At 39.0% G+C, this 27,598-nt stretch overlaps 1 protein-coding gene across 5 annotated transcripts in view; it reads right to left on the bottom strand.

The window, feature by feature from the left end:
• Positions 1-27,598, bottom strand: part of FHIT (fragile histidine triad diadenosine triphosphatase) — a 1,489,467-nt gene that overhangs the window by 1,441,758 nt on the left and 20,111 nt on the right. For 3 of the 5 annotated variants that reach the window (XM_017527326.2, XM_017527331.2, XM_017527332.2), the window contains exon 2: positions 9,969-10,017. The exons of 1 other annotated variant lie outside the window; for it this stretch is intronic. The gene's annotated coding sequence lies outside the window, so the exon portion shown is untranslated. Of the gene's footprint in view, positions 1-9,968; positions 10,018-21,295; positions 21,528-27,598 lie in introns of those variants that run through there. One more of the 5 variants, XM_017527327.2, reaches the window with a different exon arrangement.

Raw genomic sequence — 27,598 nt, 5'->3', positions numbered from 1 at the left:
TGTCAAATTAGTAAGCTATCCTATGGCCTCCTAGCAAAAGCCTCACCTTTCATCGTTTTTGTCATCGTTTGTTTTGGATTCTTTCTTGAAAACAAATTATCCCTAAGACATAGTTGCAAGGTTCAGAACTGTGAACCCTCTTCCCCCACTCATTACAAGCTGAACCCCTCCTCTTGTCCTTCTTTCAGATCTTAACTTAAATGTCAGTAACCCAGAGAGCTGTCTCTGAGCACTCCCAATGAGGAGGCCTGCTATGTTTTGCCTCTTGATGTTTCCTAAATAAGATTTACATAACTTTTAACTGTATATGTTTTATATGTTTACTAGTTGCGATCTGTCTCCTTCCCTAGGGCATAAAATCATCTGCCCAGCCTGTGTTCCTTGTACCTCACACAGCACATTCCTAGTGTATTACAGAAGATCAATAGTATTGAATGTATCAGTCAGTCATGTAGGTGAGTATATATTCATTCATTCAATATGCAAATAATTATTGAGCACTTAAAATCTGCAAGCCATAGTCCTTTCTTGGTAAGGAACTAATGATTTGAAAAGGAGATTAGGTGCATATGCAAAGACAAGAACATGGACAGAGCAGGCACTGCTGAGGGCCTGTCAAACAGAAATTTCCTTCTTCCACCTTACAGGTAAAGCCCTATGCTGGTTAATTTTATGTGTCAACTCAACTGGGCCATGGGGTCCCCAGATTAAATATTCCTTCTGGGTGTGTCTGTGAGGTGAGATTAGCATTTAAACAGAAGGCCATCATCCAGTCTGTTGAACAGAAGAAAAGAAGGAGAAAGGAGAAATCTGCCCTATTTCTGCTTCACTGTGTGAGCTTAGATACATGATCTCATCCTCTCCTGCCCTCAGACTGGGATTATACCATTGGCTCCCTTGGTCCTCAGGCCTTAGGACTTGGACTGAATTACACCACCAGCTTTCCTGGGTCTCCAGCTTCCAGATAGCACATCATGGAACTTCTCAGCTTCCAGAATCACATAAGCCAATCTAACAATAAGTAAATAAACCAATAAATAACATTTGGTTCTGTCTCTGAAGAATCCTGAATAGTATAAGCCCCAATTTTATTACAGTGGCCTCCCTCCACAAAGCTATGTACCAGGGGAAGGTGAAATCAACCCAGAAAAGAGATAAAAACCTGCCTAATTTAACAGGGAAAGGGTAACAGATGCTCTGATATCCTTTTAGCCCCGAGGGCAGCTGGGCAGAGCCAGGGCAACCAGAGTCCCCACGCCCATGCCCTATGCACACACATCAGTCACCCAAGCTGTGAGCAGCCTCTTCTGATTGCTTAACATGCTGACCAAATTGTATTTTCTATGTGTGCCATAACAAGAACAAACTTGAGAAGCACCAATCTAAGCCACCAGGGGTGAGTCCCATTCCGTGTGCCAGTGTCTGATTTAGGAAGGACCATGAGGCTGTAATCAACCAAATGGGACTTAACGGGAAGACTGCTGGGGGCGGGGGGGGGGGCGGTGATTACAGGAAGTGTTCTTTGCTTTTGAAAAGGGACATGTAAGAATAGACATTTTATTTTGCCAGTGGATGTTGCCACGTCTGCCTGTGGCTCCCGAAAAGGAAGCAGCCATCTTAGAACTATGAAGGCAGCCAGTCTAAGAACAAAATCAACACACTGAAGATGGCAGAGGAAACAGAGAAAGAAATAGGCACTTTGGTAACACTGTTGAACCACTGAATTAACAAAACCTGGAATAGCACCTCTCCCAGGAGGTCTTAGTCTTTGAGATAATTTATTTTTCTTATTCTGATGGGTTTTATTTGGTGGGTTTTCAAATGTAAGTTGGTAGAGCAATCCACAAAATAATTGACAGTGCTTAGCAATCTGTCAACAGCTGAGTGCTCAAAATCCTCTCCCTGCTGCATAGTGACAACCATCAAAGGCACTCTGGTGGGTCCCCAGTTGCTTGACACTAGGGAAAAGTGTATTGCAGTTGGATTCCAGACATTTGGAGCCAGGATTCTATAATGCCTTCCCATCAATCATGACATCCATGGGGCTCAGTAGGTAGACTTGCAGAGGGCAGGGAGTTTTTTCTTTTAATTCCCCTAAATAGTTTGAACCATTTTGAGTTGACTTTTTGATTATTTGCAGCCAAAGGCATCTTCAGTGATAAATCTATCTTCACGTAATTAGCAGCAAATTTATGTGGCCTCCTTCGAGCAAAGACTCAGGAGAAAATGATGCAGAGATTTGTAATTCCACCCACATTGGAGTGAATTCTCCCTACAAAAAAAAAGACAACTGAGATGCCAGAAAAAGGATTAATCATGTGATCATCTGACACTTATCATGGGAGTCATAAAGTACCACATGAATGGTGAGGCATCACCTTGTCTCAGTGTTGAATTAGGAGCAGCATAATTTTAAAATATCAATTTGTACTTTTTGTTGTCTCTCCTGTGTATACTGTTTCCTTCCTCATCTCAAAAACTTCAAGACTTTGCCTTCTTCCCTTTGTCTTCGGGGCATGTTCAAAAAGCAAACTGTACTAAAAGGTAATCAACAACCCCCTAAATCCAGTCCCCATTAAAGATTTTTCTTTTTCAAAAAAGCCTAAATTCATTCAAGGGATTGTGTTAGATACCAGCAGAAAGGTCCAAAATAAAGACAATTTGGGCTGTTTCGTTTTGCTTAAAAGTGTTGTTCTCTGACGTAATGTAGTGGAAGCTGGCACCGTGCTTCCTGGCAGAACTCTAGAGAGGTGACAGGACTTTTGATAGGGATGGCGATGGGATACTGGGAAAATGAGTACTGGGGGGTTTGAAGCCACAGTGAAGGTCCTAGCCTTCTTTGCACAGATGCAACAGGGCTACCCAGCACTGCATGGACAAGAAGCCTCTCATAGTGACCACTGGGGACTAGAGTTCAGAGGGCCTTTTTAAAAATGTTTTGTGCTATAGCAGACCTGCAGCCTTTTCCATCAATGACTCTGAGTAGACACTCCAAATACCACTTAGAACTTCCCAACATTTATAGAAAAAAAGTAACCAATTATGCATGCTTGGAATTCATGTAGCATTCAAAACAACTTTTCAGAATGAAATCTTTAAATCAGAATGCAAACTCAATTTGCATTTTTAGGTGATTTGACACCACATGAGCAACCAAAGGATTCCACAATACCAGGCCAAGTTCCCACTGTAGGGGTGGAAAGGTGTGATACCTTTCCTCATCTCTCATAAGAGTCACAGCTGACACTCCTGTAGCAAAAGACAGGTTAGTAAGAGAAAAGCATAACAAGTGTATTTAATCAAAAAGTTTTATGTGATACAACAGAAACGAAGACCCAAAGACTCAAGGAAAATGGTTCTTATGCTTAGGTTCAACGAAGAATGAACAGCTGTGTCGAAACGCGGTAGAACAAAAGGGGTGTGAGCTACTGGAAACAGAAAATAGATTGACAGTGGCAGCAGTGGTCGGGGGGACCAGCAAGGCCCGACTCTTCAGATTCTTCTTGGCCTCTCTATGTAACATTCCTTCTCCCCAGTATGGAGCAGGGCCCCTGTGGAACAAGGATCTTCAAGGGAGAAAGGAAAAGGAAGAGAGTGATCTTTCTAGATTTCATGACTTACTGTGAAAAAAAGAGGTTCTAGTTTCTATGACCCACCTTAGGGAAGAGGAATTCTGGTTTCTATGACTTGCTTAAGGCGGGGAAAAGAAGCAGAGACAGGATGATGGGAGACTCAGAAAGACCTTGGTTCCTCAGCCTTTCCAATATATTTCCTTCAGTTCAAAGTACTCAGCATGCTAAGGTGCCATACTTTGGAGGCTCGGGTTCTAAGCCCCAACACCACTAGCTATTTAATATATTCCTTCCTGCAAACCCTGCTACCTTAAAAAAAGGAAAACTAACTGTACAACAGATAGTTTCATAGCTAATGAGCATTATTAAATATTTTCAAAACATTCCAATAAAAGGCATTATCAAACTGCTTTCATTTTAACACTTTCTAAATAATGCCACACTCATTTATGAGAAATTGCTGTATTTCTCTCAATGTTCTGGGCACTAATGAAGACTGAATATAAATAAAAGTATTGCCTTATATGTATGGCACTTTAAAGAGTTGAGATTCCCAAATAATACATAAGCATTTTCAAGTCACACATGGGATGTAAAGTGAAAATGTTCCTGAAGGAAATATCCTCTAATAATACTTACCTACTTCAGAGGGTGATGGGAAGTTCTATTAACACCAAGGGAACACTTTTAGATCTTCAAATAAAAGCACTATACAAATGCAAAGTATTATTATTATAATTCTGAAATAATTTCACACCTAGGGATGAGAAAACCCCAGGCCAAATTTTACTGCTTCTCTCACTACTGATAAACAAGAAATGCCATAAGCATGGGGCGAGGGTAGTGGATGGTGGGGGATGATAGCGGGGGAAGTGGAAATCAAACAGAACAAAGACTTCAAAGTTTCTCGTTCACTAGGACTTTGTATTTCCCCAGGCGTCATTTTAGCAAACTTTCAGGGAAAAAAAAAAAAAAAAAAAAAAAAAGTCCCTTAAAGGTCAGAGTTAAGTACAGGGACAAAGTTCTTATCGCTTTTGTACCAGATAAAGCAACAGCCAGCTGAGGTGGAAAAAATAACCTTGTCTACTTCTATGGGGCACAATTTCTCCCACAGCATTTGCCAACCTTAAAAATGGCCAGATAAATTATCACCTGAATCATCCACTAGTGTGATGATCTCACCTACGAGGTCAAAAGGCAGCTGCTTTAACAGCCACCAGGATTTCAACTCAGTTACTGAGAGCACTGAGCAAGACAGTCATTTGTTACTGCTGATGGTAGTGGTGGTGATGATGATGATGATGTTGTGACCATGATTATGATGATGGCAATTACAGTAATGATAGGATATGGAACAAAAGTTCTCAAACCTGCTGATCAATGGAATCACCCCTAGAGCTTTTCACAATACAGATTCTTGGTTCCCCATCTTACCCCACTGATTTTGAATCTCTGAAGGCAGACCCCAGGAATTTTTTGTAAAGTAGCCATTAGGATAACTAAAGTGACAGTATCTGTAAGTCATATAATGATTAAGAATTCGGGCTCTGTGAACAGACTGGCTGGTGTCTTCTCACAGTTCTAACACTTATTAGCTATGTGACCTTGGAAAAAATACTTAGCCTTAAGTCTCAATTTCTACAATTATAAAATGGAAATACTAATATGACCCACCTGTAAAACTGAGATGCTGTTACTTATAAGGTAGATGCCTAAAGTGGGCAAATTTTTTTAAAAGCACATATTAATTCCAAAAAAGACAAAAAAAATTTATGTTAAAGAAAACATAACCAATACCATTTGGCTTAGCAGCAGAAAAAAATTACATAATCATGATAATATAAGTATTACCTCTTGATTTAAATAAAAATTATAATTGAACTATGTCAGGAGGCAAAGGGGACCAGAAGTGCTAAGAGTGGAAAGTATCAGAGAGCTATTGCTAAAATTGATAAATTAGGGAAAAAATGATATAAGTATATTATTTAGAAAAAAAGAAGTAAACACCAGAAATATCAGAGTTGAAAGTTTCTAATTCGGGGGAAGCAATCCAGAGAGAGGTAGAAAGAAGGCAAAGATGCTGCAGTTTTTAAATATTTGCTTTTTAATGCTGTTTTACTTAAACAATGTAGATATATTGCTTTGAAAAAAATAAAATGTAAAAGATAACTCATATATAAGTACAATATGATATTTCTTTATATATTGGGGTTAATATAAAGCTTTTCAATTTAACAAAACTTGCTTTAAAAAAAAATTGATGTAATACTTCCAACTATGCCACCAAAATGTCCATTTCTTAAAAGTGTACAATAATGACTTACTTTTTCCCTGGAACACTCTAAATCCTAAAAAGATATTTGCTGAATTGAGCTGAAAATGGTGAAAAATATTAAATTAAAAAGTTCCTTTGTACAATAAAGGTCACAGTAGGAAGGAGATGACATCTTCACCTGGGGTGAAGGCAGGGTTAACGGAAGACCACTAAGGAATGGTCTAGTGTCCTGGAGTTCATAAAAATTCCATTAACACTCCAGACTCAAAGGGGCAAAGGGAAGAAGCAGTTACCAGATAGTGGAAAGAGCTGTAGCTGCAGAAGAGAGGTCTGTAGCAACTGTAGCCTTCCTTAAAGGGATACAGCCATTACCAACCCACAGTGCTGGAGGGAAGAAAGTAGGAAAGAATATTGCAAACTTGTGTTCCCAGATCTTCGTCCAGTTCCTTCCCTTGGCTAATCCAACAAAAAGCCAGCAAACAAGGGAGCCCAGGGAATGCCTGCAGTAGAGGTTAAGCCCTTGGTGCAGAGCCGTTTAGAAGAGAAAGGAGCTGGAAGCACAAATGAATACCCAGCACAAGCAGTATACAGGGTGGTTGTTGTTGTTTAATTTGTCTCCTTTTCATACTCAGCCTTCTAAAACAAGCTCCTCAAATTTTCATCTGTTTAAGAAATATTCATGGCATGATGAGAGTAATACCCTGATGTTATGGATTTGTTAAAATTTACTAAGAACTTTCATATATATTGTGTTTATGTGATCCTCAAAACAGCCGTGTACAATAGATAGGGCAAAAGTTATCCTCATTTTATAGGTGAGGAACCTGGGATCTTAATGAAAGTTAGGAATCTTGCACAGAGTCACAAAGCTAGCAAATGGCAGAGCCAAAACTAGAAGGAATGTTTCCTAATAACCCTGCTAAGGCTCTTCTCACCACTTCTCACCATATAATACTGTTGTACTATTTATTCACAGTAGGAGTGCAAAATTGATGTCCCTGTAAAAAAAAGTTGGGGAGGCATTAACTAGTTTTGTTCTAGGCACTGCACAGAGCGTAGAAGTAGTCAACCAACAAGACACAAGGGGAAACAGAGAAAACTTGCCCATTCCATTCTCAGAAAATCACAAGCAATGCCAGAAATGGAAGTAATTGAGTTTTCAATCACTTTTTACACATCATTGAAAAGAAGGTGTTCAGTCGGATAAGACCAGTGTTCAAAGGAGAAATAAAAATTCAGGGAAATGTAGAAAAATATTTAAAGAGTACACCTGTTGTGTTTGGGGTTGCTAGGGGTAAACAGAAGAAAATCGCAGTCCCTTCACAATCCCCATGACACAAAGAGACCAGGGCCCCAGAAATTGGGAAGGATGACTTCTCTTCTCATTTCCTGCCCTACCCCCACATACATACACATTCTTTGAGAGCTAAGAGAAGCAGCCAAGAGTGACTTCTCTGTACCAAACACAGGAGTACTGGGAAGTTCAGCAAAATAACCCATTTCTGAGAGTCTAATAAAGAACTCTGTACTTTCTGTAACCTACTGCAAAACACTGAGCTACTTACACATGATGAAAGAAAGTAATGAGTGACATTTTAATTGTAAACCTCCAAACATACCATATTTATTCCAAATCTAGCTCACTAGTGAATAGACTACACTATCAGTTAAGGTTCTGTGGTTGCAAGTGGCAGAAACCAATTGGCTAATTTAAGAATTATCGGAGGGATACTGGAGTCTCAGCAAATCCATGGCAAAATGGAAAATAAGGTTTGGAGGCCATGACTAGCTAAGACAGACACAGAGGCAACAGTGGTCTCATAGTACATACTGGCAGATCAGAATGCCCACCTAGGACAATGGAGAATCTTTTAGCTAGAGAATCAAATTCCAAAAAAAGAGCATTTACTTAGCCAAGCTTGCGGTCATACACCCATCCACAGGCTGAGTGCAGGCCCCTGGGTAGGGCCCCTGGTTATAGTTCCACTAGCCTAATTACCTCAAAAAGAAATAAAGGTGCTGTGAGGAAGGAAAAACAGATACAGGACAGAAAAAAAAGTTGGAGGGGGGGGTTCCTCCATACTTACCAAGGCTTTCTTTAAAAATTCTTGAAGAAGCTAACTAGCAGTCCATTGCTAATTTCTTAAGACTATTAATTAGTTAATTGATGACAACCAAAGAAGGCACTTTTCCTGATTCCTAAAAAAATTCAGCCTAACAACGTTTCACTTCCAGAGGCCTCACTTCCTATATTACCTGAAAGTTACCTTTTCACTTGATTCCCAGGACCAATTAGAATTTTCCCTTCTTTGGTAACAACATGTTTATTTTAAAAATATTATCCTGAAACTTCTAAAAGGAATAGACTTCTAAAAATATATAATGAATAAATTCATAAGGATGCTGCTGGGCTGCTGCTGATGATGAGGATGATAATGATGATGCTATTAACAAGAACAGCAGCAGCTCACATCTACTGAGCACTTATCTTGGGCCAGGACTTCTTCTAAGCTCTTGACACATAATACTTCATTTAATCTCCACAACCATATGAAGCCAAAAACAGTATTATCCCCACTTCAAAGATCAGGAAACTGAGATTCTAAGAGGGTGAATAAGTTGTCCACAGTCCAATAGCTAGTAAAAGCCAAATCATATCTAAACCTGTGTCCGATTCCAGAGTACCAATTCAACAAAAGATTTTCATTGAGAGTAGAGAAAATGGACTGCGCCTGTGTGAAAACATCCCCCAAGAGGAATGGAAGCATCATGGCTGTGCCAAAAGATTACAAAGTTGTCAAGATGGCTACATCACCACTAACAATTATTTCTGAGCATTTATTTCTAAAAGCTGTCAACTATTTCTTTATTCCAAGGTGTGGTTCAACGGTTCAGAGACATATAGTTACATGGCTGAAAATAAGAATTATCTACTGCTTAAGATAGTATTTTCTTCACTGATGCTCAACCATTATGGTAAAATTCCAAGCCAACCAGTTTTCACGCGCCAGAGTTTAGTTGACCCAAAGCAAATCCTAAGAAAAGGGAATTGTTTTTTATAACTCGTATTTTGATGATCTAAAAGGGGTTTTCTCTGATACCCCTATAAAATTCTCCACCCTCAAAATAAACATGAAAAATTCAGCCCAGAAGTAGATTTGTCATGAATTTAGGAAGAACTTAAAGCATAAGGTAAATCAAAACGGCTTTTCAACTTTAACTAAAGCGGTCACAGTCATGATTGCTGTAATAAAAATGACAGAAAAAATCCTAAAAGTGTCAAAAATGTAATTTATGATGAAAACAAACGTAAAATTATAGCATATTTCACCCTGGCCACCAAAGACTCTTGACGAAGCTGCAGCCCTATAATTGCCCAGAATGAATTCTTTAAATTAAAATACTTCATGCAGAACAGAAATTAAACAATGAATCAAAGAACAATGCTGTACAGAGATATGCTTATAAATATACCTAGCAAAGAGGAAACAATTACATTTTTCCATGTAAAAACCAACTTGATTGTAATGTTTCACAAGAGGCCAAGTAGGTACTTTTCCCATTGCTTCAAGCTTGGAAGTTCATTTCCTGTAATTCATTTAGGGCTCAGAGTGACTGGGTGGAATGAAATTAGCTACAACAAATTCAGTGGCTCTTTTCTTTCTACAGAACTAGCTCTTCCATGCAACTGCACAACTGACTTTTGCGATAAATTTCATCCAACCCAATTGAAATGCCACTCTGCATTTTATTTTAAATGCTTTATTTGGCCAGCTAGTTTTATTTAACTATTGGCCAGAAGTGGTACAAGTGCATTCTTTCTCCATCTAGCATTAATCTTAGTAAACTTAGCTCCACTGGAATGTCTTAACTGCTGAGAAGAAAGCAAAAGTCAGCAAGCACACAATTGCATTTGTCTACCCTCAACACATCATTTTATTTCCTCCTGCTCTCTGCTAACTATTGCTCAGCACTTTTGCCTAAGAGGGAGGACAATCAGGTGGTTAAGGAAGTTATCCTGTCAGCTATATCTTTAATCCAAGTGTTTAAATCTCTGAATAAAAGAAAAATCAATGTTGTAAAGGCAATGTTTGTCAAGGCCATGTAATAAATACACTTACCTTTACAGACTGTTCTCAATGGATTTCTCTTCTTTGCTGAGCTTCAAAGCTACAAAGAGATAAAAATGAAAGACAGAGTTGTCTGTGAGTAAAACACCAAACGTTTTCTCTCCATGTCTCTAAATAGAATTTCTATATGCCATGGTATGTGGTGCTAGCCAAATAAACCATTGATAAAACTTGTACCTCATACCTCCCACACAAGAGGCCAAAAAAAGACAGTTAGAAACTAAAAATGGTTTACACATCTACCCAGAATTGAAGCACACAAATCTGGCCAAATCTACAGTCAAATCTTTTGGGGTGTGAACTCCTCAACAGAATAAGAACAGCTTATAAAGTAGAGATGAAAATCAAATTAAACGTGAGTGTGAGGCACTCAATCTGACTAAGCATTTTATTTTCTTATTTCTTCTTGTCTTCTTCCTTGCATGCTCTATTTCCACTTCTCTGAAAAAGTTTCACTTACGGGTGCCTATTCCATTTATATGAGGTGCATGGTCCTTATAATATAGACCTCCCACTTGCTCCATAAATATATGTGTGCATGCTTACAGGGACAATCACCCATTCTGTACATAGACTGCAGCCTTCTCGCAGCGGAAACTGAAAAAACAGAGGAAGCCACAACTTGACATTTCAAATCAAGTCTTGTTAACTTCAGCTCTCTGTAATCAAAACATAAATACTGACCACACACAAGTCAATGTGACAAAAGATATGCAAAAGAAACAGTAATAGCTTGTGGTTTCTTGGACCTAGTTCTTCAATGGTCCAACCTTACTCATAAGATGCCTCTATAGTCACTAATAATGGGAATATGTTTCTTTCTTTCGTTTTTGGCTAGGTCCTAACATCTGAAAGGCGCAGTAGTTGGGGATAGACAACTATACCATAGTTGGTGTAGTTGGTTCTTTTTTCTCCTTCAATGTCTTAAGGGATTGTTTTAGCTCTTACTTGATTGTTTACCTCCACATCCCTCTATTCCACCAAAGAACCATATTACCACTGATGCATGACCACCAACAGTTCAGACTTATGGGCTAAGATGTAAATCCTAGACTATTAATGCCAGAGGTAAGTTCCTTCTATGGGTCAGCATCAGAAATTTCTCCTTCCCCCTGAGCTACACAGATTGGAAATGAGTTTAGAAGAAGCATAATTTGGGGAATACTAGATAAAACAGTATAATATTGCATTTGTGAAACCTAAGAGAATAGTCAGATAACATGGAGATTGAGCTGAATCCCTTTCCACTTCAAACACAGAAATGCTAAACAAAATATAATGACTTAAAATAAATATCTGTGTATTTGTATGTATGTATATACATATGTGCATATATATACACACAGGTGCACATACATATATACATACGTGTGTGTATATATATACCTACATATATATATACACACACACACATATATATACACAAACACACACAAATATATAGCCAAGCTCAAAAGAAAGAGAAAAAGCCAATATGAAAATATAATGGATATAGAGTTTCTAGAATGAAAGACATGAGTCCTCTTGAAAAGATATACCAATATTTCAGAAAGATGAATAAAAGCAAATGCATATTTTGATACAACAGAATGAAACCATAGAACACCAGAGACATAAAGAAAGTCTTAAAGTCAACCAGAGAGGGGGAAAAAGAGGAAACTTCTGGCAAAAGAACATGTCATCAGCAAAAATAAAAGCAAAACAACAGTCCCAGCCCAGACGCTGTGACTTACACATACACATGTAATCCCAGCACCTTGGGAGGCCGAGGCAGGTAGATCACCTGAGGTCAGGAGTTCGAGACCAGCCTGGCCAACATGGCAAAACCCTGTCTCTACTACTAATAATAATACAAAAATTAGCCGGTCATGGTGGTGCACACCTGTAATCCCTGCTACTCAGAAGGCTGAGGCAGGAGAATTCTCTGTCTATGCAACCAGAGAGAGACCCTTGCACACATACTCACAGAGATTTGTTGAATGTTTACAGCAGTATTGCCAAAATAGCAAAAACTACAGAAAACAACCCAAACATCCACCAGCAACATGATAAACACAGTTTTTACATATTCTTGCAATCGACTATTATATAACTTTGAGAAATCATTGAAACAGTTATCCATGTCAACATAGATACCTCTCAAGATATGATGTAAAACAAAAGAAACAAGTCATAAAAAGGTATACATATGATTCTATTTGCACAGCATTTAAAAAGGCAAAATTAAATACCGCATTGTTTTGGAATACAAAACAAAATAAAGAAAGGGAAGAAATTTATACAGAATTCAGGCTATCTTTATGTTGAGAGTGGGAGAGGAGATGTAATCTGTGAGAGGGAGGGGATTCTGGAATATGGTAATGCTCTGTTTCTTGGTCTAGAAAGAGGTATCTAAATGATCAGTTTATTATTTCTTTTTTTTTTTTTTTTTTTTTTTTTTTTTTTTTTTTTTTTTTTTTTTTTTTTTTTTTTTTGAGACAGAGTCTTGCTCTGTTGCCCAGCATGGAATGCAGTGGTGTGATCTGGGCTCACTGCAATCTCTGCTTCCCAGGTTCAAACGATTCCCCTGCCTCAGCATGCCAAGTAGCTAGGACTATAGGCACGTACCACCACACTCGGCTAATTCTTTTGTATTTTAATAGAGATGGGGTTTCACCATGTTGGCCAGGATGGTCTTGATCTCCTGACCTCAGAATCTGCCCACCTCAGCCTCCCAAAGTGCTGAGATTATAGACGTGAGCCACCATACCTGGCCTATTATTTTCTTTAAATTGTATATGTATGCTTGCACAAATTATTTTGCATGCATGCGCTATTTCACAATTTTAAAACATATAAGAGTAATCACCAAAAGAATAGAAATTTCCAAATCAATAAAAGAAACAACATGGATTAAAGAAAACACAATAGATTCTCCATACAACACTGAAATGGAAGGGAGAAAGAACCAAAAAAACAAATACACGCCGAATAGAAAATACAAAAGAAAATATTTTAACTAAGTCCAAATGTGTCAGGAATCAGGGTAAATACATCTGTTAAAATTTTATCAAAACGGATGTTTCCAAATCTTGCTATGTGTTGTTTATAAGAAACAAATTTAAACATAAGTTTTGAAGAAAAAAGTGTGGATAAGTACACACCAAGGAAATAGGAACCAAAAGAAAGCTGATGGAAATAAGTTATTGTTAGGCAAGATTGAAGTTAGCGATAATATGAGAAAAAGTATTTATATTAGTCATTAATTGCCATATAACAAATTATCCAAAAGTTAGATATGTAAATATAAAAGTAATAATTTACTATCTCTCATGGTTTCTACAGATCAGGAATTCTGGCAGGGTTCAGCAGGATAGCTTTTCTCTATGCTACAAAACCTGAGGCTTCAGCTAGGAGACTTGAAAGTTAGAGGCTGGAATCATCTGAAGGCTCATGACCTCATATATCTGCCAGTTGTTGCTCAGGTTTAGCTGAGACCACAGCTAGGATTAGCAGCTGCAATACGTCCATGTGGCCTCTCCATGTGACTTGAGTCTCCTCACAACATGGTGGCTGGGTTCCAAAGACTAGTTCTGAGAGAGAGCCAAACAAAGCTGTATTTTTTATGGCCTAGGCTCAGAAATCACATAACAGCATTTACACTGCACTCCACTGGTCAGGGCAGTCATAAACCCCCACCCAGACTAAAAGAAAGAGAATAACAGCCCTGTCCCTGTCAATCGGGGAGTGTCAGTTACACTGTAAGAAAAGCACAGGACTGGATAAATGTGCTGGTGTGACCACCTTTGGAAAATGCAATCTGCCACAACATTCTTTACAAGCACACATGAAACATAAGCAAAATCTCAACATATATTAGGCCTGTAATAGTAGTAGTTTCAATGAATATCAAACAACAGATATCAAAGGTTTCTTTTCATAATACATGAAAGTTGGAAAACAATCATTAAATAAGATTTTTTAAATATGTTTGAAAAATACAATTTTATGACAGTTTCCCTTTCTGAGTTGGAATTAGACCTTAACTAAATCACACTGGACGAAGGTCCACATCTGGAGGCAAAAAGAAATCACTAGTTTGATTGTGGATATGTTGAATTCGAAGTCCCTTAGAGACATGTAATGGAAAATATCGAGGTAAGCAGTTGGATAGATGGGTCTGTAGCTAAGAGGGGAAGCCTGAGAGTGGTAGGTTATCTGTAAGTAGGAAGTAGCTGCAGTTGTGGATATGGATGCGACTGTCCAGGGAGTCAGTAAGTAGAAAGAGATAAGGGCCTAGGACTGATCCGTGAGCAAGTTCAACATCTAACAGTCGTGTTGATGAGGATGAATCCTACATGAGAGACAGAACAGTTGCCGGAGAAGTAAAACAAAATCCTCAAGTTTCACAGAAAAGTGATATAAATACTAAAAAAAGCCCAGTATGAAGGTCATCAAGGAACTCAGTAGGAATTGTTTTGTGGACTGATGGAGACAATTCAGTTCGGAGTTGGTTAAGGCAGAAGCGGACGTCATTGTCAACAAAGACAATGAGTAAAGACAATCCTAGATACATTTGGCTGTGAATGGGGAGGAAAGAGTGGCAATTAAAGGACAAAGGGCTGGAAGTGGGTTTGTTTGTATAGTTTTTAAACAGAAAAAAAGCTGAGCATGTATCAAGGTGATAAGAAGATCTATTCAAGATGCAGAGTGACTGTAGAAGAGAAAGGGTAACCAGTACTGAAGGTTCCTAAGAAGGTGGAAAGGGACAGGTGGTAGGACTGGTTTTAAACAGAGCTTTGGTCTCACTATAATCGTATAGTGTCTAATGATAGGAACCCATGCTATTGTTTTAACGTACTACTTTCTCATGTGTTTATGTTTTCTCACCCTAAATAGAATCTAAGCTCTTTAAAACTTATGACACTTATTGTTCAAACCAACCCCACCTTAACCACGCATTGGAAGCCCCAGATTCTATTCCAGCACCCAACAGTCATTCAGTAAACACAGTCATGTGTCACTTAGTAATGGGAGGATAGTCTGAGAAATGCACTCACAGGCAATTTTGTCATTGTGCAAACATCACTGCGTGTACTTACACAAACCTAGAAAGTGTAGCCTCCCATACACTTATCCTATACGGCATAGCTTATTGTTACTAGGTTACAGACCCATAAAGCATGTTACTGTCCTAAATGCTGTATGCGTTGTAACACAATGGTAAGTATTTTTGTATCTAAACATAGAAAAGGTATGGTAAAAATACATTATTATAAAATTATGGAACCACGGTCCTATATGCAGTCCATCATTGACTGAAATGGCATCATGTGGCACACAACCATGCTGGTTGAATAACCTAACACAAGCAAAGTCTATCGTCTTTGTGTACATCTTTGTGTAAATCTACAAATGTGTGTGTATATGTTTGGGTGTGTCCTAGCTATCCAAAATGGGAGCAAGTCAGAACCCAAAAATTCTTGTTCCAGAATATATATAATCTCTAGACAATAGTCAGGAATAGCCACTCAAATTAGCCCTCTCTTTCCCATATTTTCCTTGACCTAAAAATCCAAGGATCTAAGCTACAAGCCATGAAAACGTTTTCATCTGCAGTTACAATGTTATACCACTTCCCACTCTCCCCATGCCTGATTTGTCCATATTTTGTTCTAGAGCAGACAATCTCTGAATCCTTCATTTGACCTCCTGCAAGACATAAATTAAATTTAAATGAGCTCCAGTTCTCCTAAAATAAATAAACACGGAAGTAGAGCAGTACAGAACAATAACATACTGATTCATCTCACTGGTTTTTCAGAGGACAGCCCTCCAGAAAAATCTTTACAAACCTCAAGCCTCTCAATCCGTGATCCAACCCCCACCTCCCTTAAAAACAGGTCTGAATTTGGCCAGGTGCAAAGACTCATGCCTGTAATCCCAGCATTTTGGGAGGCTGAGGCAGGCGGATCATGAGGTCAGGAGATCGAGACCATCTTGACCAACATGGCAAAATCCAGTCTCTACTAAAAATACAAAAAAATTAGCTGGGCATGGTGGCGCACACTTGTAGTCCCAGCTACTTGGAAGGCTGAGGCAGGAGAACTGCTTGAACCCAGGAGGCAGAGATTGCAGTGAGCCAAGATCACGCCACTGCCCTACAGTGTGAGTGACAATGTGAGACTCCGTCTCAAAAACAAAGAAAAAATAGGTCTCAATTTAAACAAATATCTTTTCCAAATATAGAAACCTGCTTTGATGGTGATTCATCTTATCCCAATAGACACCATTCTCTGGGTACCATCCAACTGCACCATTCTTAAGGCAACATTGCCTGGAACTGAGGGATTTGCCTCTGTTGTTGCATTCTGCAGCCCTCACCTGACTCAACTGCCACGTTAAGGGATTGGTTATTGACCTTTAAGTCTTTAACAATTATTTACATACTTAGGAAAGAGTCTGTGCATTCAGGTACGAGAATAAAGACAGTGAATAAATTCAGCCCTCGTTTTCATTTTTATGCTACGTTCAGTGAGCTGTTACTGCAGACAAATTATTGCAATATTCTTTCAAATGATAGCCAATTTTCAACTTGGAGAAGATTCTTAAACCCCTTTCTAAAACCTTTTCCTGCATATTGGTGAAAACCAGGCAGTTGGAAAACACTGCCCTGGTTAAGCCACCTAATGATAAATTAATATTTTAAACACATGGAATTATTTAAGAATCTGCATAATGATTTAAACTCTCATAAGAAAAAGCAGCAAAGGCCTCAAAAACCTAACACTTCATATATATTCCTAGAAGTTTTATTTCAATTTATATGTATGCATTTCTCATAGAGTATTTTCAGAATTTCTGAAACTCAGATACATTAAGAGTCCAGGGAGGTGACCAGAGTAATTCTTAGTTTTGTTATTTACCTGGGAAACTGATCAATATTGTCAAAATGTATGTGAAAGTCTTTCTATTTGACCATAAGTTCAGCAATAACATGGACCACATCTGTCTTGTTCTATATTAAATCTCCATCTTCCAGAACACTATCTGGCACAGATACTCAATAAAATTTATTTAGTAAAGGAATATTATAAGTTTTCGTTGCCACTAAAAGTGAAAACTGACTCTTAAGCAAAGGTTAGTTTTGGGTTTTGTTCTTGGTTTTCATTCATTCTATTAATTTATACTCCATGCTTTCACAAAACAGTAAGTTATCTCTCTACTGAAGCCTACCCTTCTATGGCCTGAGACATATACACACAACACAACATGCCCTTGCCACACCTATTCAATGCTGTCATATTTACCATGCATCAGAAAAATAAATTTACCAAGTAGCACAAGCTCTGGAAAATCATTAGGTGACATCTGAGGAGCAGAATACCAATCAGCCAATAATTAGCATCTGAAAATTCATAGAGGCACAGAAAAATCAAATTCCATGAAATCTCAGGGAGCATGACCCTGGCTGGGTTCGTGCCCAGGCAGTCGGGAGGCAGTAAATTATACCACCCAGACAGGACTGGAAAGTGCCATGGCTAGTCTAATCCCAGGGGGAGACATTCTGACAATGTGGCATTTGCACAGGGATGCCCTAACATGGCTCCAGTATGTTTTCTCAGAATGGGATGACATTTTAAGTCAAACAGCTCTGTTCCCAATAGTACAGGTCCTCCCCAAACTCTAATAACCTGAATTTGAGAAAAAGAGGTTCATCTTAGGGAGAAACTGAGGTTTTACAGATGCAGTATTAAAACAATCCATTTATAAGGAAGGCAAAACCAGATATTTAATCTGTTTAACCTCATTCTTTATCTTTCCATCATTACGTAGACCTCCGACAGCCTTAGACTTAAAAAACCATTCTCATTTGGGCAAAATTCTGTTCCTGAAGCATCTACACTGGATACTTTTCAATGAATGCTGAAACGCATTATAAAGTTGTGCTACCAAGAGGCATCAAGAGTGACTGTCAGTGCCTCACCAAACCCCTGCTGACTGAAACATACGAGTCAGTCCAAGGACGCCAGGCCACCACTGTTACTGCTGCCTTCAGCCTAACTAAGGTCACCTTTCCTACATGCCTGTCTAATTCTAAAGGAAGAAAACTAAGAGGCTGGAGAATACCAGCTCCCCACGTGGTTTCTGCAGCTGCCAACGCTACCTACATGTGTCTTGGAGAACGCACCCTTAAGAAGAGTCCAGGATGTGGCAGTCCAACATCCAACCAGACTGACCCAGCCCTGGAAGTAAACGCTCCACCTCCACCAGGTGGCCTGTGTGCACCTGATTTGAATGTGCTCCTATCTTGAACCAAGGGTGACGGCTCTGCCAGGCCCCCACTCCACTGCAGGGTCAGGCAGCAGCCTCTGCTCCTGGAACCTGGCCCAGAGTTCGGATGGCCCGGCAACGTCACTGCGAAGAGGGAGTCTGGTTGTGCCCTCCTCTGAACTCTCCATCTGGAAGACTCTCTGGCCTCCTTCCCTCTCATTTTTAATCTGACAGACACTGCTGGACAGGGAAACTCAGAGCAGACCAAAGTTCATCTTCCCTTCCTCGCTTCTCAGCTGGCATAATCGCAGGGGCAGAACGAGGTTGGCATGGACCAGGATGCCAGGAATTAAATGAGGGTCCCTGACCACTGGAACACATTAGTCCTGCCTTCCAAAGTCTTAATTAGTCTTCCTCTGCCTGGCACACCTATCACGAGGGAGGTGTCCGGGTAAGGTGCCATTCTCACAGCAAGTATTCAACAAAATATTGGTTGAGAATGGCAATCACAAATGCCTGCTGACCCATGGCTTTGCAACAACAATCAGCTCTGAGGTCTGGGCACCAGCGGCAAGATTCTGCTCCCTGTACTAATGCAGACAGTTCTAGCAGTGTTATTCTGAGTGATACTCAGCCACCAGCTCCATTTGGAAGCAAAATGATCTTAACAAACAGTGGCAGGCTTGATAGACAGGCTGCTGAGCCTGAGGACCAAAACAAAGGACGAAAAGAAGGGTTGATGGCAAGACAAGGCGAGGAAAATGAATACTGCAAAGAAAAACAAGGAGGGTTACGGGACTAGCCACCTCAGTCCTGCAACTCTGAAATGAGCTGTGAATATGACAACAGGCTCAGTGGTGAAACAATGGAGGGAATCAAGGCAAGGGTACAGGGTAGCATCTGTCACGAATTTTGATGCTGGGACGGACTTAGGGCTAGCAGTGGAATAGATTCGATAGCAAGTAATATTCGAGAGGTTTCAAAAGACAATGGGTCTTAATTCTGTCCTGTTTTGCACCTCTTGAACTACAGTGACGTACCAAAATTTGTTATTTTTCTATGAGGACATTGACAGATACAATGGAAATTCTGAATACACTTTTTCCTTCTGCATTCATTATCTCTGGCCCTTATCCACAGGCCTATTGCAGACTAAATTGGATTTTGGATCACTGGTACTGTGGCGCTGCAATTAATTAACAATAGAAACATAATATTTATATCCAGGCCTAACAACATCTGACATTTAAACTATTCTGCCAGTCGGGCAAATTCCATTCGACAAATTTTCATTTTAATGAACATGACAGACCACAGTTTACATGATAGGCCAAGAAGCAGAACAGAGTTGATCTATTGGCATGTGTTTTCAAGGACTGACCACGCTCCAGAAGAAACAAGCTGAGAAAGTGTCAGCATAACAGAAAGACCAGATCCCCATTTCCACCCAGAGAGACCAAATACACACAACCGTCATGTCCCCAAACACAGATCCTAGTATGAAACTGTCCTCATTTCAAGCGCAAGCTCAAAGTTAAATACTTACTGCCCCTTATAATCCACTGGATAATTTTTCTATCTTTGGGTTGCTGACATTTTCTTTGGGGTACTAAAGTCCCCTAGCCCTTCCTAATTAAAAAGTGATAAACGTTTTTGCAAGGCATCCAATAATGTGCAACGTACACAAGAGTTGGAACTGATGCAGCTTTTTCAGTTGGCACAAAACTGGCCATCCATATTTTGCCAGATGGTGTATCTCAGTAAGTCCCCAATCCCTGACTTGAGTGAGGGGCATTGTCACTATGATACTGAAGCAGAGACTCTCTTTAAATGCCATCTTATTTTGCATTATACTAACACGGTGGGTCTAACATTTATTCTTGCTGACACTTTCACAACTAAAGAAGTTTTCATTCTTCTGTGACTCATTCAAGTCAACAGAATATGGTACAGATAAGGGGAAAAATTCTACCCCCTTAAGAACCATAGAAATTTGCTGGAAACCAATGTCAGAGAGCAGATCTCCCAGCCCGACTTCCTATTGCTACTCTATGGGTTAGTGGTCCAAAGGACACTGAGTGAAATAGTGTTCATTTACCCAGCCCATCTCTACTACCACAAAAACGTGGATGTAAAGGATAGAGATAAAGATGAAAAACGCAAAGAGAACAAAGCAGATAGAAGCTTAATAGATTTGGGAAATAAATAAGTTCAGTGAAAAACAACATATTGTAGCTGGGATCCCTAAGGGCCATATATTTCTAGTTCACATATTTATAACATTCCTTATTCTAGTTTTTATGTCAATTCAAAAGAACAGAAATAAAATTCCACTTTAAAAGTAATACTTTTTTAGAGTAGGGATTTGGTTCATGGGTTCCAATCTCAGCAACTGAAATGACTACCTACATGGTAATTTGTCTTCAAGCTGTGACTCTGACTAGACCCAAAATGGTAACCATGCTTCATGTTACTTTATTTTATTTTATTGACATGGAGTCTCGTTCTTGTCACTCTGGATGGAATGCAATGACGTGATCTTGGCTCAATCCGCCTCCCAGGTTCAAGCGATTCTCCTGCCTCAGCCTCCAGAGTAGCTGGGACTACCGGCATGTGTTACCACACTCGGCTAATTTTTGTATTTTTAGTAGAGATGGAGTTTCACCACGTTGGCCAGGCTGGTCTTGAACTCCTGACCTCATGATCCACCTGCCTCGGCCTCCCAAAGTTTTAGGATTACAGGTGTGAGCCACTGTGTCCGGCCCATGTTACTTTTAGATATGGCCATGATACCAGAACATTAAGCAGTGAAAGGATGACAGCATTTCCACCAGTGTAGCCTCATTTAGAATCAGTAAGCTGTCACTCAAGTCAACAGCATGTACATACATATACAGTGTGGATGGACACACACACATGCTTATATATACATACACACACACATTAATGATAATTATAGTCATGTTTGAGATATTTACATGCATTTTCCCATATATAACACTATGAGGTAAAACTACTATAAACTCTGTTACACACTGAGGAAAGGGCAGTTACAGTTCACTGACCTCCTTAAGAGGTAAAGTCCAAGGTCATAGGCATGTAAGTGGCAGAGTTTAAGTGCAAATCCAAGTCTGCCCTTCCTCCAGAACCTGTGCTCTACACAACTCAGTGGCATATGACGGCATCCGCAAGGGAAACAGCATGAAGGAATTGATTCCTTTTGGCAATAGTCAAAATATCTTTTAAATATCAGGTATAAAACATTTTCAGACCACCAGATGCTTATTCAATTTTGAAAAATCAATTTTTATGGAGTTGCTATGAGTAGTTTCATGTTTGTTAATGCCTGGTTATATTCTTGAAAAAGTAGGGGCCTCATAGAGGAGGGAAAAATGTATTTTTGAAAGCTGGGAAGAAAAATGAGACCCTAACTGGATTAAGCTGTAAATGTTTGACAGAACACAAATGAATAGAATCTGTAAGTTTAACATGCCTTTGCAGAAGGCATGTTCTAAAATAGTCATACCAAATTCAGAACACAATAGACTTAACATGCTTATTGTTGTAAACAAAGGCATTTGGTTAAATGAAAGTTCCATCAAAACTTAATAACCAAATTCAAGTGAACACAAAGTAAAGCGTTATATACTTTCTATGGTTTCAGTAATAGCTAATCTAATAATGGTACATGGAGGGTTATTGTTGATTCCTTAGCCTCTGTTTCATAAATTAGATAAAGCAATGTGGCAGTTAGAGTACTTTAGAGTTTTACTGGACTAAGTGATTTTAAAGCTGTCTCAAAATATAACAGTCATGACTTGAATGACTACTGAGTTGTAGCTTGTTTTCTATCACCACGTTAGTACTTTTCACCAGCGTTAAGTAAAAAGCTTCCTGTTAACTAAAACAATTCTATAAATACAATTTCTATCTACAGCACCAAACCATTTAAGGTGAAGTGTCATTGATACAGTATGATCTGATATTCTATTTCACCAGGGCCAAGCTTGTAAAATATTAACTATAAGAGCAGTCAAGTGTTATTTATTTCTTCGGATCTAAAACTCAGGAACAGTAGAATTTCTCTGCTTAATGATTTTTCTTAGCACATTTCCAATTTTCTACTACAGTTTATTGATCTGGAATACTAAAACAGTTTTCTTCCCTGTCTAAAGAACACAAAAGCCCTGTGCCCCAGACCCATGGGATATGCCTCCAAAGACAACAGTCATGGCATCTCATCAGGCGCTGAGGGGTGGTAATGAGAAGCAAGGCATTTTCCTTATTGAAAGAAGGTGCTAGTCAAATCTCAGGTCTTTTAATAAGACGGAAACACTTCCCAAGCCTTTGCATTTGGAGATGAGGCTCCATACCTGCAGTTCTGAGAGCAGATGAGTTGCCCTTCACGAAAGCAGTCTATTTTCCTGCATTTCCCCTTCATGCCCTGATATGGTTACTTTCAATTACCCTGATAGCCCAGGAAGAAAATATCCCTCTCTCCATATTTCATTCACATAAGAATCTGCAAGCTGTTCTGTATGACAGATGAGGACTGTGTGCTGAGGCAACTTGTTCCGCCTGTCAGCCTCCGAGAACCCACAGCAATGAGATACAATTGTGATGACATTACTCGAGAAGAAGTGGGTCAAATACACGGTCACTTTAAAACAGAATGTCAACCATTGTTTCTACTTCAGTAATTTGATGCAGTGGTACTGAAAACACAGAGAGAGACAGAGAGAGAGAGAAAAGGAAAGAGAAAAGAAAAAAGTTCACTGCTATTAGTGTAATGTCCATACATACACAAACGCAAATGCAAATAATTGTTAAAATTACTGTTCCCATATACCCTTAAGTGACTTTTTTCATCCTCCACCCAATTAGTCAAGAAATATTTAGTAAGCATGTGGTATGAGCCAGACACTGAAACAGGAACTAGAACTAGAATGCTGAAAACAGATACAGCCCCTGCCTTCTTAGAGTTTACAGTCTAGGATTAAGGACAAATATGAACGAGCAATTCGGAATAATGTAATGGAGCCTGAAAAAAAACTGAAGTAGAAGGTACTAAGAGAGCTCATAAGAACTAACCAAGTCTTTTGGGTCAGTAAAGGTTTCTGTAAGGAAAAGACATTTAAGCTAAAGCCAGAAGCATTAGAGCAGGCAGATAAGAGGTGAGAGGGAAGACTGACAAGTGGAGGACTATTCTCCTCAAAATGTTTCCTTTCCAAGGAACCATTAGGACAAAGGCCTCAGGACTCTGTAGAAAGTACAATGGAATAAACACTATCGAGTCCACCACTGGAAGGTATTATCTTTTCCTTATTTCAATCCCTAGTTTAGAAAATTAATTAAAAAAAATTTTTTTAAACATTAGTATACGTCTGTCCTATCTTGCCACATAAGGGAAAAAGTTAATCATAATCACATTTTCTTGCTGATCTAAATATTAAGGTAGATTTTGCTTTAAAAAATCTAATTTATCTTGACTGTACTGGTTAGAACCCATGAGTTATTTTTGAAAATATGTTTTGACAGCAGTGAAACTTGCAGCACATACAATACCAAGAGCATAAATTTGTTCAGGATATAAGTACATGATAATTAACACAAGCAGTTGGTAAGTGTGATTTATATAAAAAAAAAAAAAAAAGACTGTACCAACTACACGCCAAAATGGGTGGAAATAAAGAAGAAATGGATTCTTTTCTCTAATATTTGGTCATGAAAATTTGGATTTGCTCTTGCAGAAAATTGTTTTTGGATCATTATTCATCTTTCCTACAGCATAAAACTTTTTTTCTATGGGATCAACAAATTGGAATGGAGAGGAAAAACCAGATATATTCATAAGTATGTTTGCCCTTTCTGCTAAACCCCAGAGTGTGATGTTCGGATTATTTTCTTTCCAAACTCAAAATCCATTCCCAGAATCCAAAATCAATAAAAATTGTACTAGCAAAACTGAGGGTTGAATTTGGCCTAAAAACTCAATGACTGAATAGGGCTACTAATATGGGAAGAGGTTTTCCAAAAAGTGTCTTTAGTTATTATTAATCACCAGCAATGACTTTAGTAGCTGCTCTAAAGTAAACACAATCTACAGCTACGTTAAAGCAATATAGTGTACAAACCATGAGAATTAACATTCTACCCTGTGAAAGGTGGCAGAACATGCCACCCCAAATACACCACATTGGCATAAGAATTATTTTCGAGCTAAAGGGGCTTATAAAAAATAAAAAAACAGCAGGTGCAAAAAGGGACTTCTGACCCTCTTCTTTTTCTTCATAACAGCAAGAGCTAAAATCCCTGTATGGAAAATATTCTTACACCAGAAGGAAAGTAACATTCTTATCATCAAGGGTGGAACACTGAGACCAAGAGAATTCTGTACAAACCAAACGTACTAAACTAGTTCTTCTTTTCCTCATCACTTCTCCACCCAGTTAAGTACCCTGCCCAAGCCCCTTTGCCTTGTCATATCTCACAATTTACTAGTCTTTATCCAATTCCTTATATAAGTATTCAACTCTAACTGTATCTTTGGGTCTTCATTTCCTTATGAGAGCTCCCATGTCACAAAAAAAAACTTAAATAAATTTGTATGCTTTTCTCCTATTAGCCTGTCTTATGTCAACTTAATTTTTAACCCCAGCCAAAAACCCTAAGAAGGTAAAGGCAAAATTTTGCTTCCCCCTGCACCTGTTACTTAGGTCTTATCTAGAGTTCAACCTGAAAGGCATATTTTAGGAGGAATATTGGCCAAATTAGAAAACACCTCCAGGAGGACAACTAGAATATTGGGAGGTTCTGAACTTCACATAAGAAACCCGGGGACAGTAAGTCTGGAGAAAAGCAATGGGAGACAGCAAAACTACCTTCATAGATTCGATGGGTCATTCATCAATAAAGCTATTCCGTTTTACTGAGCACTTCCTCTATGCAAGGTACCATGAAAGGCAACGAAGATACAGCACTGAGAAAGAAAGCCGGTCTTTTCTTAACATGCGGAAGGGAAAATGGATTTTCTCTGTGTCACTTCACAAGACATTGTACAGTAGAGCAGAGCACAGATTCTGGAATCAGAGCACTAGAGTCAAAACCTGTACTGAGTTCAGAGCTACTCCCCACCCCTCCAATACGTCTGCATCAAATCCCTGAAGCCTGCAAATATTACTTTATTAGAAAAAAAAAAAAAAGTCTTTGCAAATTAAGTTAGGAATTTTGAGATGAAATCATACTGGATTGTCTGGGTGAGCTCTAAATATAGTGATCAGTGTCCTTACAAAAGAAAGGCAGATGGAGATTTGAGAGAGACAGGAGAAGAAGAATATATAGAAGGCCAAATGAAGCAAACAGTTATGCGGCTGTAAGCCAAAGACTGCTTGGAGCCACCAGAAGCTGGAAGAGGCAAGGAAACATTCTCCCCTAGAGCCTGTTGAGGGAGCATGGCCCTGCCAACACCTTGATTTTGAACTTCTGGCCTCCAATAATGTGAGGGAAGAAATTTCTGTTGTTTTAAGCCACCAAATTTGTAGCAATTGGCTGCAGCAGCTCTAAGAAACTAATATAATGCCCCGTTACTTAGCTAGCTGTAGTACCTTACTAGCTGTGTTACCCAGTGCTAGTAACTCTAGCCCTCTGAGAACCAGGCCCTCGTTAGGAAACTGGAGACAATAGAAATACTCACCTCACAGGTCAGAGGTTAAGGAGGTATGTCAAGTGTGCAGCACAGGGTCTGGAACAAAGTAAGTTCTCAGTACATAATACTGTTATTATTAATGGGTTCAGATTTACTGGGAAGCATGTGTAGACCTTAGAACAATGTATCAGCAGGTGGAATAACAGCTAATTTATGCAGTAGGGATCTCTCTGCTGTTAAATATATAAGTAGAAACCAGATCAATCATTTTCCAGAAATACTAAAGAAGAGACGTTTATATTGTTCAGAAAGCTGGAATAAACATCCGCTAGCCTTCCTTCTAGATCAACCCAGTACTCATTTCTTTTTGGTGCACTGGGTCAAGATCCTAAGGCAGGGGAACCCAGGAAGGGAAGTGAGGTATGCACAGGGTTTGGCTACCACCTTGAAGAGGCCCTTCCCCTCGCTGTACCCTGTTGTCTTCAGCTATAAAATAAGCATGTTCTGATCATGTCTTAGTACTTCCAACTTGAAAATGCTGAGACACAATGAGAAAGACTTGGATCACTGAGATAGTTTGGGTATTTGTCCCCCCAAATCTCATGCTGAATTGTAAACCCCAGGCTTAAGAGGTGGAGCCTAGTGAGCGGTTATTGGATCATGGGCATGGATTTTTCACAAATGGTTTAGCACTATCCTCTTGGTGCTGTCCTCATAACAGTGAGTGAGTTCTTGCAAGATCTGGTTATGCAAAAGCAAATGGCACCTCCCCTTACTATCCTCTTGCTCCTGCTCTTGCCATATGACATGCCTGCTCCCATTTTCTCTTCTGCCATGGGGAAAAGCTCCCTGAAGCCTCCCCAAAAACCAAGCAGATGCCAGCACCATGCTTGTACAACCTGCAGATCTGTGAGCCAATTAAATCTCTATTCTTTATAAATTATCACGTCTCCAGTATTTCTTCATAGCTATGCAAGAATGGCCTAATACCATCACACGCTTAAATTTTCTGATGTGCAGAAAGCAATTAGATTAGAGTAAGGATTGCTAAGGACCAGTTGACCAGCCAGGACCAAACCGTAACATTGTTTTTAACCAGCGCCTAGCAAAACGAGAAAAATTAAAAAACATACATAATTTTTTAAATGTCTTTGCTTGGCAGAATTAAAAGCGATCCTATGTCAGCTCCCATCCTATCTCACTTCCTAATTCAAAAATTATGTTGACAGCCTCTGAAATTCTAAAGTTTTGGAATCTGTATAGCATAGAACAATCTTTTAAATTTGATTCCTACACTAATATTCTGTGATTTTGTTTTAAGGAAATTTAAGAACTGTTGATTACAGCTATCACAGAAGTGTGCCAGTTCAGGAGTAAGAAGTCATCCTTTTAGAATTTAAAAATACAGGTAAAATTTTATAGAGCTAAATGTACACAAAGTAAAACTGGAAAAGTCTGAATAACATGAGTTGATTGTAAATATGATGCTATAGTTTTGTAAAATGTTATGAAGAGAAATTGGGTAATACATAGGCATCAATCTCTCTAAACTAGTTCTTACAACTGCATGTGAATCTAGAACTATCTAAATAAAAATTTCAGTTAAAAAATAATCATAATCCCAGCACTTTGGGAAGCCAAGGCGGGCGGATCACAAGGTCAAGAGATCAAGACCATCCTGGCCAACATGGTGAAACCCTGTCTCTACTAAAAATACAAAAAT

The sequence above is a fragment of the Cebus imitator genome, unplaced genomic scaffold, assembly GCF_001604975.1.
Source record: "Cebus imitator isolate Cc_AM_T3 unplaced genomic scaffold, Cebus_imitator-1.0 Scaffold48, whole genome shotgun sequence".
Taxonomy (NCBI): domain Eukaryota; kingdom Metazoa; phylum Chordata; class Mammalia; order Primates; family Cebidae; genus Cebus; species Cebus imitator.
This window is presented reverse-complemented; position numbering and strand designations above follow the sequence as displayed.